This window comes from Zootoca vivipara, chromosome 1 (assembly GCF_963506605.1).
Source record: "Zootoca vivipara chromosome 1, rZooViv1.1, whole genome shotgun sequence".
Lineage (NCBI taxonomy): Eukaryota > Metazoa > Chordata > Lepidosauria > Squamata > Lacertidae > Zootoca > Zootoca vivipara.
Genome location: NC_083276.1, coordinates 135,387,639 through 135,402,020, shown reverse-complemented (window position 1 = coordinate 135,402,020; position 14,382 = coordinate 135,387,639). Strand labels below are relative to the sequence as shown.

Here is a 14,382-nt window from a genome sequence, read left to right as displayed (position 1 = left end):
TTTGCTTTTTTTTTTAACTGATTGTATGTAAGCCACTCTGGAAGCCTTTATGGCTGAAGAACATGGTATAAATGCTCACAACAACAACAACAACAATAACAACACTGATAAAATCTCAAGCACTTTCTTCCATTACTCTTGAGCAAGTGCTTCTGGTCATGAGAAATTTAACAGAGAAGCGGAAAATGGCCTGCTACTTCTGGCTGTGCAAAAAATCCTCAGAATTTCTACAGAGCTTTGGATTTTGCTAGAGATACACATTATGTATCTCTATGAAAATAGTTCATTGACTTCAGCAGATTATGAGAAGAACAAAACAAGTTATGGATTACTTAATATAATAAGACTTCATAATGATAAATACCAACTCACAGTAAGTCAGTATTGATTGATTTATTGATTGGTTGCATTTTAGCCAGAAGAAAATGGCTCCCAGGGGAGATTACTGTATCAAAAATGTGTTAAGAACAAAGTGAAATATTTAAATGATGATCTAACACAATCTCTGACTTATTCAACTCATCAGTCACATGCTCAGGGTGTTAAAATTGCAACAAACATTGCAATTTGAAGCAAATGCAAACAGACTTGGTATAGTGTCCAAATGTTCTCCACAACAGCCTATTAGTCATTAGGCATTTGGTGTTTAGTTGCTCACTGCTCATCTGATTTGCTGGGCAAATAATTGGCAAAACAAGACTAGTCTACTTGTAGCCTGGCCACTTAAATTGAGAAAGGCAGTCAGCCCCTCCATTTTATGCCCCATGATAGTAGCTGATCCCATCCAGCGCCGGTGCTAGGGCTTTTTGCGCCCTAGGCTAAATCACCTTCTGGCGCCTCCCCCCGGAACATGCGTCATGACGCGTGCACAACGCCGCTGACGCCGCTGCGTCCCCTCCATAGGCGGGAGGGCGCTGAACTCTCATTTTGGCTTGCGCGCCTCCCGCCTATGGAGGGGACGTTGTGAGCTCTTCAGCGGCCGCGGCAGTGAGCGGTGGTGGCGGCAGCAACAGCGCCCATAGCTGAAGGCTTCAGCTACGGGCGCTGTCGCCGCCGCCGCTCGCTCGTTGCTCCCGGCGCTGGCGGCAGCGCGGGCGGCCGGCGGGCAGGCTCGACAGCGCCCCCTCCATTTCGGCACCCTAGGCCAAGGCCTAATTTGCCTAAATGGAGGCGCCGGCCCTGATCCCATCCCTCCCATCCCAGTGACATTCCATTCTGAAAAGTATAGATCAATCTATATCAATCTCACATTTCCAATCCAATTATTTCTAAAAGTGGACTTAAAAATTCTGTTTACATTGCTCCACAGGTATATTGTCTAGAAAGCCAACAAAACAGTGATAATTAGCACAGGGAGTGGGAGATTGAGCTACAAATATGCAAGCCTCCTGTTCAAATCTCATCTCTGCTATAAACTTACTAGTGGTCTTATGGAAAGCGTTCTCTCTCAACCTCAGCCCCTGCCACACCATTTGTGCTAGGGGAAATAATAGCATTGTCTTACCATACAGAGTTTTTGTTGGGATTGCAGCTAGATAATGCAAGTATTTCAAGGGCTCCAAATGCAAGTGTTAAACAAATGTGAAGCATTATTATTCAAGAGAACCAGTATTTTAAAAATGAAAAGTATTAGTTATTAAGGAGTTGTGTGCATTCTGTTTCCCATAACTCGCAATTACTTGAGTAATGAAGGGATAAAAAGAAACAAAACAATGATGCTAACTTTCAAACATTTCACAATTCAGACAAAGAGTTACGTAATACTGAACATTCAGTCCAACACTGATTTCACAACATGAATTATAGCCTGCACACAAACACACCCTTTTAAGGAGACTGTCTGCGTAATTACTAAACTACTTAAAGCAACGCCTGCCAAATACTTAACTATTTGCATTACTAAAAAAAGATGTATTCCAAAAATTCATATACAGAAACATAGATGGATCTCAGTATAGAGGTTACCTATAATTAAAGGAAAGCTGCTAGAACAGTAATCTCAATTTAGCAAAATAAACACCATTTAATCCTGAAATAAAATCTATGTCAAGTGCAAAGTGATGCAAATGCAGATGTTAAGCTAACTGGGTGATAACCCACAGGGCAGTCTCGAGCAGGTCGGGCGCCCTGGCACTGAGGGGCGGAGATCGCTCCGGTGCCCCCGCAGGGTGCAGCATGGCTTCCACGCAGCACCCCACCTACCGGCCCCGCGCCTCCGGGACTCTACCTAGAGCCGGCTCTGATAACCCACTTTCAGAGTAGATGGTATTTCTGTGGCTGCTGCTCCCTATAGCCACTGTGCTTCTCCATAAATCTGTTCTAGAGGGTTCTTCCGTTCCCCAGACCAGATTTTTGGGACAAGTGATGGGAATCTGTTGTGCCAATGCTGCTCATTCCACTGCTGGGCAGACACTACTAGATTTCACTGACTGAAAGCAGAAATATTTAATGCAGATGTCCCAGAACAGCAGGGATCCTGAATTTACTTCCACTTAGAAGTTATGCTATATTGTAGGCAAACCAAAATACATCAAGTGTATGTTCTTCATATTGAAAGAGCGCCTGAATGCAAAACCATGGCTTAGTGTAAAAGTATGCATCTGAATTTAAACTTTAATCTGAAAATGCCTGGAGCTATCCAGCTACCATCTTTTCAAGCACCTCCCACCACCACCACCACCACCACCAAACTATATTAAAAGCTGGGCCTTGGATTTCTTTCTATTTGAAATGGGACCTTCCAAAACCGCATCTAGGGGATACACAACAGATTTTCATCCCACTAGCAAACTGGAACCACAAGAATATCCTTGATTTTTTTTTAAGGTAGGCACAGAAGTTGTCAAATGCAAATATTGTAAACTACTATAACTCAATAAATCTTAAAATTCATATTTTTCTGAAATTTAGCTTTTAAAAATTACACCCTTTGCCTTTGTTATGCATTTTTTAGTTTTTATTTTGGAAACCACCTTGTGATCCTTGGATGAAGGGTGGTATAGAAATTTAATAACTAATAATAATAATAATATAACAAGAACAACAACAATAATATAGAATCTCTGTGCCAAATATGAGAGATGGGAAAAATCATCTTGATAACATTTTTAGACTCTAGAGTGCTGAAAAATCCAACCACTTTAATTGCTCTCACAACTGGGTATATATAAATAAAATAGCTGACATGTGCATAGTCTCAGAAGTATGTACATTCTTTTAAACATGTGAAATAAGGCTGCCATACGTCTGGAACTTCCTGGACAAATCCGGAATACTGCAGTTGGAAGCAGCGTCCCTGCGATAATCACTGAAATGTCTGGGAAAATCTCTGCAAATGTGCCAACCAGCTTAACAACTTTGGGCAAAAAAAAAGCTCAACAATTTTCCTGGATTTCCACTGTTTGAAATATGGCAACCCTAATGTGAAGCCTCACCTCAGCTGAATAACATTTCACTAAGACATTAGGAGTTACAGGTACTCTCACTCAGTTAATGAGTTACTCTGAGATTTTTCTTCACACACTTACTAAACAATGACCACTTACAGCAAATAGCAAGCTTCCTATTTAAGTGAGAGACAAACCCTTTCTTCAATCAGATTGTATTCCAAAAAGCCAACCAGTGAAAGAGCTGCCATTTTAATTTATTTATTAAAATACAATAGCACCTTAGGGACCAACTAAGTATGCTCTGGGTATAAGCTTTCATGTGCACACCTCTTCCCTTCACCTGTCCCAAAAATCTGGTCTGGGGGACGGAAGGACCCTCTAGAACAGATTTGTGGAGAAGCACACTGCAGGGCTGATCATATTGTCTGAACCCAGGCTTGTGGTTTTGCTTAAGGCTTCATCTGTACCTAGGATTTAGCTCTCTCCAAACTAACTACGAGCTGTAACTAAGGTTTATGACTCTTGGTTTGTCTGGGAGAGCCAAGGCAAAAGCTGAAGGGTGGCTGAAGGAAAAAGTTAGAGCAAGGACTGGAATGATATACTGTACAGGAGACTGAAGGAAAGTCAGCTAGAGAGATCAGAATTTGAAAAAAAAAAATGGTCGAGGGGAACATGGACTAGGGAGTCAGGTGCAGAGCAGCACTTTCAGAGTCCAGAGCTGGCAACCTTATGTAGAATTGCAGAGAAGGGAACATTTTCTAGCCATCTTTTCCACCAGCCTTGCAGCCCTGGGGTGGGATACTGAATCAATCATTAATTGGAACCAACCAAACAATTCGTTGGTTGCAGGTCTCTAGCCATTTTAGATAACATGCCTACTTAAAATTTAATCATAAAACTTTTCAGCTATAAAAAGGATGTCAAACTGAGCAGTATACATTCTGTAAAATGCACTGAAATGCAGTTGCCAGGGTGCTAGTCAAAGTTAATTCAATGTGTTGGCTTTATTTAATTTTGGGTGAATCTCATTTGCTCATACTGAAGCAAATAAGAGATTAGCCACCTCTGCTAATCCACAAACCAGAAATGCTGGTACTGTGAACTTCTCAACCCCTTTCATTCCTTCCCAGGAGGACAGCATATGCTTAACCCAGTTTTAAAATGCCTCCTTCCCCCTCACATGCCACAGATGCGCATGGTTCTTCTTGACTCATGCTCACCAAGGAGAATAGGAGAATATTGAAAACTTGTCAGGGTATCTATGCCTGGGCTGTTGTGGGAGGAGAGGGAGATAAACCTATTTACAAGCTATACAAAATATGTCAGTGTGTTAAATGGAGTCAGTCACCAGCACCTACTTTAGGAGCAGATAAGCGTCAGTAACTTTGAAGGAAAGCAGTTCAACATTGCAAAGCATAAGCCATACAGTCTCAGCTCTTTATGCATACTTTTTCATTTGACAACCACAGAGCTCTCAGTCTAAGCTGTGCCAGTCAGGAAACATGTATTAAGATTTCCCACGCACGTGACACAGTATAATGCAATGCTGATGTTAATGTTTGCTGTTGCTGTTCAACAAGTGCACAAAAAGCATTTTTTAAATGGGTGTAAAAAACAGCAAAATTGGAGGCTTCTTCTTTTTTGAACAGTGGACATTTCTCAGAACACTCACAACGCATCTACAAGTGTGCAGTTCTCATGTATTTTGTCCTGTTGCCATTGTTATCCTAGAGAAGGTTATCAACAAGAACAGAATGGGAGTCTCTCATTGTGCTATATGGCAATTTAAATTAAGTGATTTGAACAACACACTAAAAAAAATCAAACTTGATTAATGCCCTTTAAAATGCCCATTCTGTATTTATAGTTAGGATGGCAAGCAGGAGGTTAATCCCACTCTCTCAATGCCTGCTGAGGTGACAATTTCAATATGCAATAGTGATTGTAAGCACAGTGGTGATCAAAGTACATGAATACAGAACAGCATGGACCAATCTTATGTATATAGAAGTGTGTATAGCACCATTCAGATCAGGTGCAGGGAATTCAATACAAAAGAGAGCTGGTATATAGTCCAGTATCGTGTATTTGCAGCAACCCCTCCAGCATTTTTGCGCACAATTAACAATAGCCTGTAAAGCTAGTTATAGGTCCCAATATACCCACTAAGATGCCCACAGATCCTATTTAGTTATTTATTTTATAACGTTTACATACCACTAATTGTAAGAAAAACCTCGAAGTGGTTTACAAAAAAAACCCAATAAAATTATCAATAAAAACAATTAAAATCAATTATTTAAAACATTCAGAGTAATTAAATTTTAAAAATTAAATGAAAACAGATTAAGGCACAAATCAACACCCTACATATCTGAGTAGTCTTGCCTAAAGAGTGTTTTAATCAGGTGCACAAAGGAGTACAGTACTGTGAAGACACCTGCCTGACAGGCAGGGAGCTCCAAAGCATGGGTGCTGCCACGCTAAAAGACCCATTTCTTACACTTGCAGAATGGATATTGAGTGGCACCTGTAACAGTGCCAGCCCCACAGATCAAAGAGGTTGAGTGCACATATATAGGGCAAGGCAATCTCACAGGTATACTCTCTATCGTTCAGTCCAAAGGATCAAAGCACAAGTCAGCATCTGAAATGTATTAAAACAAGTTTAACAAAAGCTGGGGAGAAAAAGTAAAGGGTCGTCCTTTGTCTAATTAACAAAATTCTGCTTTCAGATTTTCCATTTTACTTTCCATTGTCACCGATGCTGTATGTTACTTTGTTAAATGAAAATATAAAATTTCCAGAATTTAGAGGAAAACATTTTGCTCCCAAAAGTAATTCAGGCTGTAAAACAACTGCTTAGTCAACACAAATGTAAAAATAGTTCTTAAACAACATGTTTTCTGAGGGCAGTTGTGATGTGACACTAATTTCCAAAATATATTGTGACCTGTATTCCAACATGACACTCACAAGGCCTGAAAACCCTTCCATTGCAATATTCTCACTTGATGGTTTGGATGAGGAATGCAACTTCTAGCAGGGGAGGGGGGGTCATTCAGTGCTGATATACCAGTAGTCTAGGTTGCACACCATAGGCCATGTGTAGCCAGGAAGAAATCTTAACCCTGTCATACACCCTCTTTCCCTTAGGAAGTAATATCTGACTCAGATGTGGAGACAATGATCTGGTCCAGATGTGATGATTTGGAGCCAATGAACCATGTTTAGCAGCAACAAACAGACAACACGGTAATGTTAGCAAAACAATGAAAAGGTAAACCACCGTGAAGTGCAAATATTTAAATGTATATGCACAAACAACCTTCACAAGGAGATTCAAAAATGTGTACAAAATCTCATGCTTGAAGTCTTAAAAGTCCAGTATAAAGTGCAATAATCAAGTCTGATAATAAAGTGCTATGATGTATCATGTGTTCTTATCTCTTATCTCTTCCCATGCGTTCTTATCTCATCCGACGGGCAGCCAGCTTCTTCCCCGTTTCACAGGAATGGTTTCCTCAGTTCACGGTGGTTTACCTTTTCACTGTTTTAATGCACCATGTTTATCAGCCCAAGAATGAGCTACGTGCCCCTCCTCCATTTGTGTACCTAGCTTTGGCACTTTACACTTGCTTAACAACAGTTTTTCAGTGTTGTCCAAAGTGTAAGAATGTGGTTTAAACCACTGCTTTACAAGCTAGGATATGAAAGCAGGATGGCAATTCAGCCACAGTTTAAGAGTCTGGGCATCACAGGAGACTGTTTCAATAAGCCAGGATAGTAACACCAGAGTTAGATACACAAGGGGAGGGAGGAAGAGGAGGAAGAGGAAGGGAGGTGGTGTTTAGGCACACAGATTGCCCTTGGGTTGATATACCATGATTTATATGCCAAGGATCATAGTGTCAGAATGAGGCCAATACGTCCCTGATCCCCTCAATCCATCCCCAGAAGAATAGGAGAAGAGGTTCAAGTTATGGCATAACCAAGATAAAAGTGTTCAGATAAGATGTAGTGGGGCCAGGATCAGGAGTTACTTTCACCTCGTGTTTTGAGATGGGAAAGTGATGCTCAAGGGAGGTTTCACCCTTACTAACAACATTGGAACAGGTCCCAAGCCTGTTTCCTTAAGTACAACTGGACATAATATACTATTAAATTAAAAGTACAACAGTAAAGTGTAACATTTCTTCTAAAAACTTTTTAAAATAGGGTTAAGTACCACAGGAAGAAAGGTCTCATGCAACATGCACCAACTAGGGCTAAAGTTAATGGCACACTAAGTCCCTACCACACCCATCAATTGTTATTGACCTAAATGATAAATGAAATGTTTCAGACCAACCTCAAGTACAACTCATTCAGCTATAATTTATAAAGTTGGTGAATGGGCAAATGTGCTTCAATATAAACTAAAGTGAGGCACATTGGGACAAAAAAAATATCTTAACTTCACATATACACTAATGGAGTCTGAACTGGCAGTGACTGATCAGAAAAGCATATTGATGTCAGTGTGGCTCTCAATGAAAATGTTGCTCTAGTGCCAGGCATCTGTGAAAAAGCCACTTATCTGACACTTCATGATCCACAGAGTTTCTTTAAAGCCACAAAGACCATCTATGAGCCAATAAATCATGGCATTTGTCCCCTACACTCAACAGATGGTACCATACTTCTAAAATATAAAGAAGCTATTGCACTGCACTGGAAAGAACATTACCAGCATCTCCTTAACCTCAACTCCCCTGTAGCTGCTGAGGTCCTCTCACAAATTCCGCAAAAACAAGTTAGAGATAAACTTGCAATATCTCCAAATCTGGGAGAGTTGTGTACAGCTATTAATCAAATGAAAAACAACAAAGCCAGCCAACCTGATGGGATACCTCCCAAAGTCTTCAAAGTGGGCAGAATTGAACTTATACAACAACTTCACAAGCTCATTTAAAAAAAATCTGGGGAAGAGAGAGAGGAGATCCCCACAGACTTTAGGGATGCCAAAATTATCAACCTTTTCTAAAAAGGTGATAGTTTCCGCAATCTGTTCTATCGAGGCATTTCTTTACAGTATTAGCAAAATTTGTGAACATACTTCAGCTCCTCCATGATAATATGACAGCAACAATCGCAGATAACAATGGCTCTCGAAGTGAACCATTCAGTGGGATCAGTGTTAAACAGGATTGTGTTATCGCCCCAACTCTATTATTTTCATTGCCATTTATTGTTTTAAATTATTATTTTCATTTTTCCTTCGACACTGTCGGATGTTTTTGTTAATTAATCTTACGTTAATTAAAGCAGTCAATAATTTTTTTGTTACCACAGGAATGCAAACATTTCATTCCTTGCCCAATTTCCTCAGCTTTTAGTTAAAAATCAAGAGAATTCCATCATTGGAACTACAGTGATAGCCTGGTTCTCAAACGTAATCCATTCCAGAAGACTGTTCAAGTTCCGAAACGTTCAAAAACTGTGGCGCAAAGGACTGCCTGCAAATTCAATTGAGAAAATTGAAAAACACGCAGTGGAAGTTGTTTGACTTCCAAGGCGCGTTCGAAAACCGAAGCATTTACTTCTGGGTTTTCAGTGTTCAGGTTCCGAAACGTTTGTCAACGGAGACATTCGAGAACCAAGGTACCACTGTATAAAGTTACAGTGCCTGCAATTTAGAGGGACAGATTTATACTGCTTGCAATTTACCAACATAAGAAAGGACACAAAGAAATGTAGCTGTTTTAGAAAAATGGGACAAATGTAACGGTTTTTGCAAAATGAGACAACCAGACCCCAAACAAAGTTGGAATCTATGCAGATACCAAAACAATGGCCACATCCAATGTTTACTATTTAATCACGTTAAACCCTGCCTTTATCCCCAAACCAGATTCCCTAGGAAGCTTACAAAGCACCATACTATAGCGAACACAACTAGAAGTACTAGCTGTGCTGGCTTTCGACTCTTATGTTCACCAGGACTATCTTCTAGCTCCTTCAGGTATTGTGTATAATTTCAGCTTAGTCTATCTTGGTACAGTCATGTCTTCCACAGAGCTAAAAGAAATAAATGGTTTTCATAATATCAATCAACCCCTCATTCCAAATGTTAATACATAGTGCAGAACATTTATAGATAAAGAATGCTACCCATTAAAAATTTCAGGCATGACTCTATCTTTTTCTTCCTAAAACCTCTAAATTACAGCTTGATCAGCATAGCGGAGCTATTGCTTAATGCCTATATTCTTAGCCATTTACTGATAAGAAAAAGCCTACCTGCTTCGCCGAACCACCACCTGAGATGGGCAGAACTCCACAACCCACTCTTATTGCCTTCCTGGCATCTTATTTAAATGAAGTCTTCTGTTATTCTGTCACGGAGCAGCCAGATCCATGAAAACTATAGTGCAGTGAAAATTCAAGAAATTGCAACTCTCGCACAAGCTATACTGAATGATCCAACCACTCAAAGAGACTGGACAGCTTGTGCGTGTGGGATGGGATTACAACATCTACCTGAGCAGGAGCTTCCATGGATTAATAGGTGTAATTTCTTTTAAGACTTTATGTTCTTTTAACTCTGTTATTCAGAAGTCCATGCACCGGAAAGCTCATTAAAAATGAATCCCATGATTAATTTAATTTTAATTTTTTTTTACTTCAGGAAGACAGTCCTAATTGTATGCCTGTTCATAAAGCCCATTCACCAAAGTCCTGGCAGGATTTTACACTTAAAAAGTAATAATCTCATTTTGGACAGCCCTATTAAAGTTTAATATAAATGTCCTAAGTCAGAAAATAAGATGGGCACCTAATAAGCAATGCAGAAGAGAACTCGGCAATAGTGGGAAGCTTCATGCCCAGCCTCCTGTTTTACACTTGAGAAATAGAAGTAAATTAGATTCCCTATGCAGACTGACCCCATTAAAGTTTGCTCCATAAAAGACTGCATGGCAATAATACAAGGGTGAAGGCAGACAGGGTGTTTAACTACTGAGTTTGCTGTTAGGCATATGGAACCAAGATGCATCATGGCAGAGCATTCCTTCAGCATCTTTTCGAGTAGTCAGTTGAGAATGTGCCAGGAGTACTCTTCATCTATCTAATTCAGTGGTTTCAACCAGGGTCCCTTCCTTCCCTCCCTCCCTCCTTTGAAGTGCTCTCATGTCTCTGCCCCCAAAGGCTTGCACAGCTGTTTGCTGCAGCAGCCCTGGCTCCAAGCTCCGCAGGTGAATGGTGCTTGCCAGGAGCTGAGGCGGCTAGGAGTCCAGGGGTGGCTGCAGCAGCTGCCTGGAGGACTCCCAAGGAGAGGGGAGAGGAGGCTGAGGGAACCCTCCACAAGGGAGGGTGTCTGAAAAAGGGTGAGAGGCTGCCAGCTCTGCAGGCAGAGGGTGACATAACTGGGCTCCTGAGCCCCACAGGGGTGCCACAGAGGGAAGGTAGTTGGCCAAGGGAGCCATGGACTCAAAAAGGGTGAAAACCTCTGATCTAATTTCATCTGTCTGGATCCTGGGGGCTCACTTACTGTTTGTGCATTGACACAGGGGTTGTGGCCAAATAAGGCTATTTGGTGAGCCTGGAGTGGTGCAAACAGAGAAGCAAATCAAGATGGCCAACCTTGCTGAGCCATGGGGCAAGAGAGAGTGAAGAAGAAGAAGAGGAGGGAGTCCAGAAGGTGGAAGGAGTGCTTGCTGCCCCCCATCCGCATAAGAAGCATTACTCTTGAGTGGCAAAAGTCCTGTGGCTGGCTGGAGACTGATTCGTCCCCCTCTGCTTTGGGTACATCCCCAGCTGTGCTTCTACCAACCCTCTGCTGCCACATCCTTGCCTCCTCAAAGGTTGACCCTAGTTTTCATTTCTTTATCCTTCCTCCACATTCACCTTCAGCTCTGCCCCCCGACAGAATTTTATTGTGGATCAACAGCTGTTCACCCAGCTGCTGGGTTATCATTCATGGACTACCAGCAGAGGAAGCCTTTTAAGAAGCCCTTTTACTTCCAATATTAGATCAGTCATGATTCTTGATCATTTCATATATAGAGTGTGCGCGTGTTTTAAGAGAATCCCGCTTCAGATATTTTCCTACATCTCATTTCTGCTCTGCACTTGGCAGCTAAAAGGCCTCTCCAATGGTCACCTGAGAGTCACGGCATGCAGGCTGAGGCAAGCATGGAAGAATGTCTGTACTAAGCTGAATGTGCACTCACTCATGGATCCATCTCAGGCAATGTTTCAGCCAAGCCAAAAGCCTACCTTCAGCTATGCAGTAAGTAGAGCCAGAGGAGAGGGAATTGAAAGAGATATTCCCTACACTGCTTAATCAAACTCAGCAACAACTGTGCAGTGCACATCAGTCCTTCCAGGTAAGAAAAGAAGAGTAAAGGAAAGATATCCCCTGCAGAACTGCTCTTCATTTGGCAACACATCCTACAGCATCAGTATCGTTCTTCACTAGACATTTAAAGCATTCTGCTTATGTGCAAGACCAATGTGTTTGACCCAAATAGTTTTAAAGATGGGCCCAGACATGTTCATTTGTTTATTTAAACAATTTATATGCTGCTTTACACTAGGGCTGGGCAATATCTAGTTTCCAACATCATGGTATATCAGCAGCTAAATACCACAATATACTGATATATGCTGATGTCTGGTATGTATTTCAGCCATTTCTTCCTCCACATCTCAGGGGAAGAAGAAGCAGCCGATTGCCCACCTTACATGGTAATTGAGCCATGAGAGGGGCATCGGGGCTTTCTTTCTCTCTTTTTTAAAGATAATTTTTATTGATTTTCTTTTCTCGTAACAATATCTATAATCATTGCATAACATTCACATTTCAGTTTCCCCCTTCCCTGTTGACCTCCCTCAACTTCCATCCCTGGTTTATTACATCTCATGTTACATTCTGCTGTTTATACGTATTTCTATATTGTCATACTGTTAGGTTTCTTATTTTTTGTAAATAAAATTGTAAATGTTTATTTAAATCCTGCTAATGAGTCTATTTTTCTTTGTTCTTTCTGCAGATATAATGTAAAAGGTTCCCATTCTTTTTCAAATGTGTCTGTTAACATAGCCAGCTAAGGCTAAGGCATCGGGGCTTTCTTGAACTGCTCAGCCTATGATGTCGCTCCAGGTGACACTTGAGCTGGCCTGGATGAATGCGAGCCGGAGAGGTATTGGGGCTCCCTCCAAGGTGTCTGCCTGTCTCTGCCCAAGCAGATGGGCTGCCTCTCTTTGCTCTTGGGGTGGCTGGTCCCTCTGGGAGGAAAGACACACACACACACACACACACACACACACACACACACACACCGGGCGAAGGCAGGAAGGTGGCAGCCAAGCCCATGGAGTGTGAGAAGCACATTCTCAAGCTCTGAGCATCTGTCCGCCTTTGTCTGAACAGGCCAGCTCCATCTTACCTCTTGGAGCGACCAACCGTCCCAAGAGGAAAGGTGCAGCCTGCCCACTTGGGCAAAGGCAATTTGAGCGGCAATACACTGTGGTGGCTTGGGAGCTGCACTGTATCAGCAGCTTAAAGAGTCTGAAACTGGTAGCGTGATCATAGAATCACAGAGTTGGAAGAGACCACAAGGGCCATCCAGTCCAACCCCCTGCCAAGCAGGAAACACCATCAAAGCATTCCTGACAAATGGCTGTCAAGCCTCCGCTTAAAGACCTCCAAAGATGGAGACTCCACCACACTCCTTGGCAGCAAATTCCACTGCTGAACAGCTCTTACTGTCAATGTGAACGCCATACTAGTTTCAGACAATAAATAGAAGGATCATCCAGCCCCACTTGATGTCATAGACTCTACGTGGTATGTAGTAAGGTTGAAAGATACACTTAAGATAAAATCAGTTAAATCTAACCATATACTAAAAAAACTTACTTTAAATGCCTGTTTTTTAAGTTACTGGAAGATACAGCTATACATCACCTCCAGGCTTGTTGGGGTTTGTGCTTGTAGCCAAACCACCTGTTAAAGAGTTTTTTCAACCAAAAAATCATTTCTTTGGGTCCAGCACATTTCCAGCTACCAGGCACCTAATTAGCAGAGAAAACACACACAGCCTTCAGTGTGTAGGAGTTCCAAGTCAGGCATGGAGTAATAAATCACAGGAAACAATACAGTACAGACAGAAATTCATTTACTGTTGGTTTAAGCATAACAGTTACAGAACTATACAGGAAAGCAAGCTTCTGTCAGTGCCCTGACTGATGTACACTTAATAGGTTGCAGGCCTTGCCCTAGATAGCTGCAAGGCCTCCCCTCTCCTGATCACATCCTTACAGTTCAGGCTAAACAATCTCTCCGTCCAGTCTAGAAGCTGTGCATGTGGAGGAAGAGTTCTCACAGTGTTGACTAGGCCTGTGCAATTTATTGCTATATCATTCCAACTCTATGATTCTTCAGAGAGGTGGTGGCCCTGAGATACTGCACTTGCCTGGCATGCCCCTGCCCCACCCTGGGCAGTAATTGGGGACGCAAAGCCCCTGCCTCCACCCGCCACCCACCCAAGACTGCCTGCTCCTTCTCCCAGATGTCCCATCTCCACCCCATGGATCTCATGGCTGCTCCTTTTACCACAAAGGATCTTCATGCCCATCCTATATAGTTCAGTTTTTCAGACACGGTTATAAATCGGTATATCACAATGTTTAGCTGGTGATATATCATGATGTTGAAAACCAGATATTGCTCAGCCCTAGTGTTGACCTTGTATCTGCAGTAAACTAACTTGTAGTTCAGCAGCTTCTGGTAACTTCCAGTAACTTCTAATAGCTTCTCTAACTTGAATGTCTCATCTCAATGACGTTCAAAGGCTACACTATGGCCCAATGCATACAGACATTGGATTATCAGTAAAGCACACGAAATACTAAGAATGCAAAAATTAATTTGGAACTTCAAACATTATGTCAGGGTATCATAAGGAAACTACATTTTAAAAGTACCCAGGAATTTCAGAGTCTGATA

The 14,382-nt window shown here is 41.7% G+C and overlaps 1 protein-coding gene across 20 annotated transcripts in view; it reads right to left on the bottom strand.

Moving 5' to 3' along the window:
* LRRFIP1 (LRR binding FLII interacting protein 1) overlaps positions 1–14,382 on the bottom strand; it is a 118,837-nt gene that overhangs the window by 89,153 nt on the left and 15,302 nt on the right. The window lies entirely within an intron of this gene.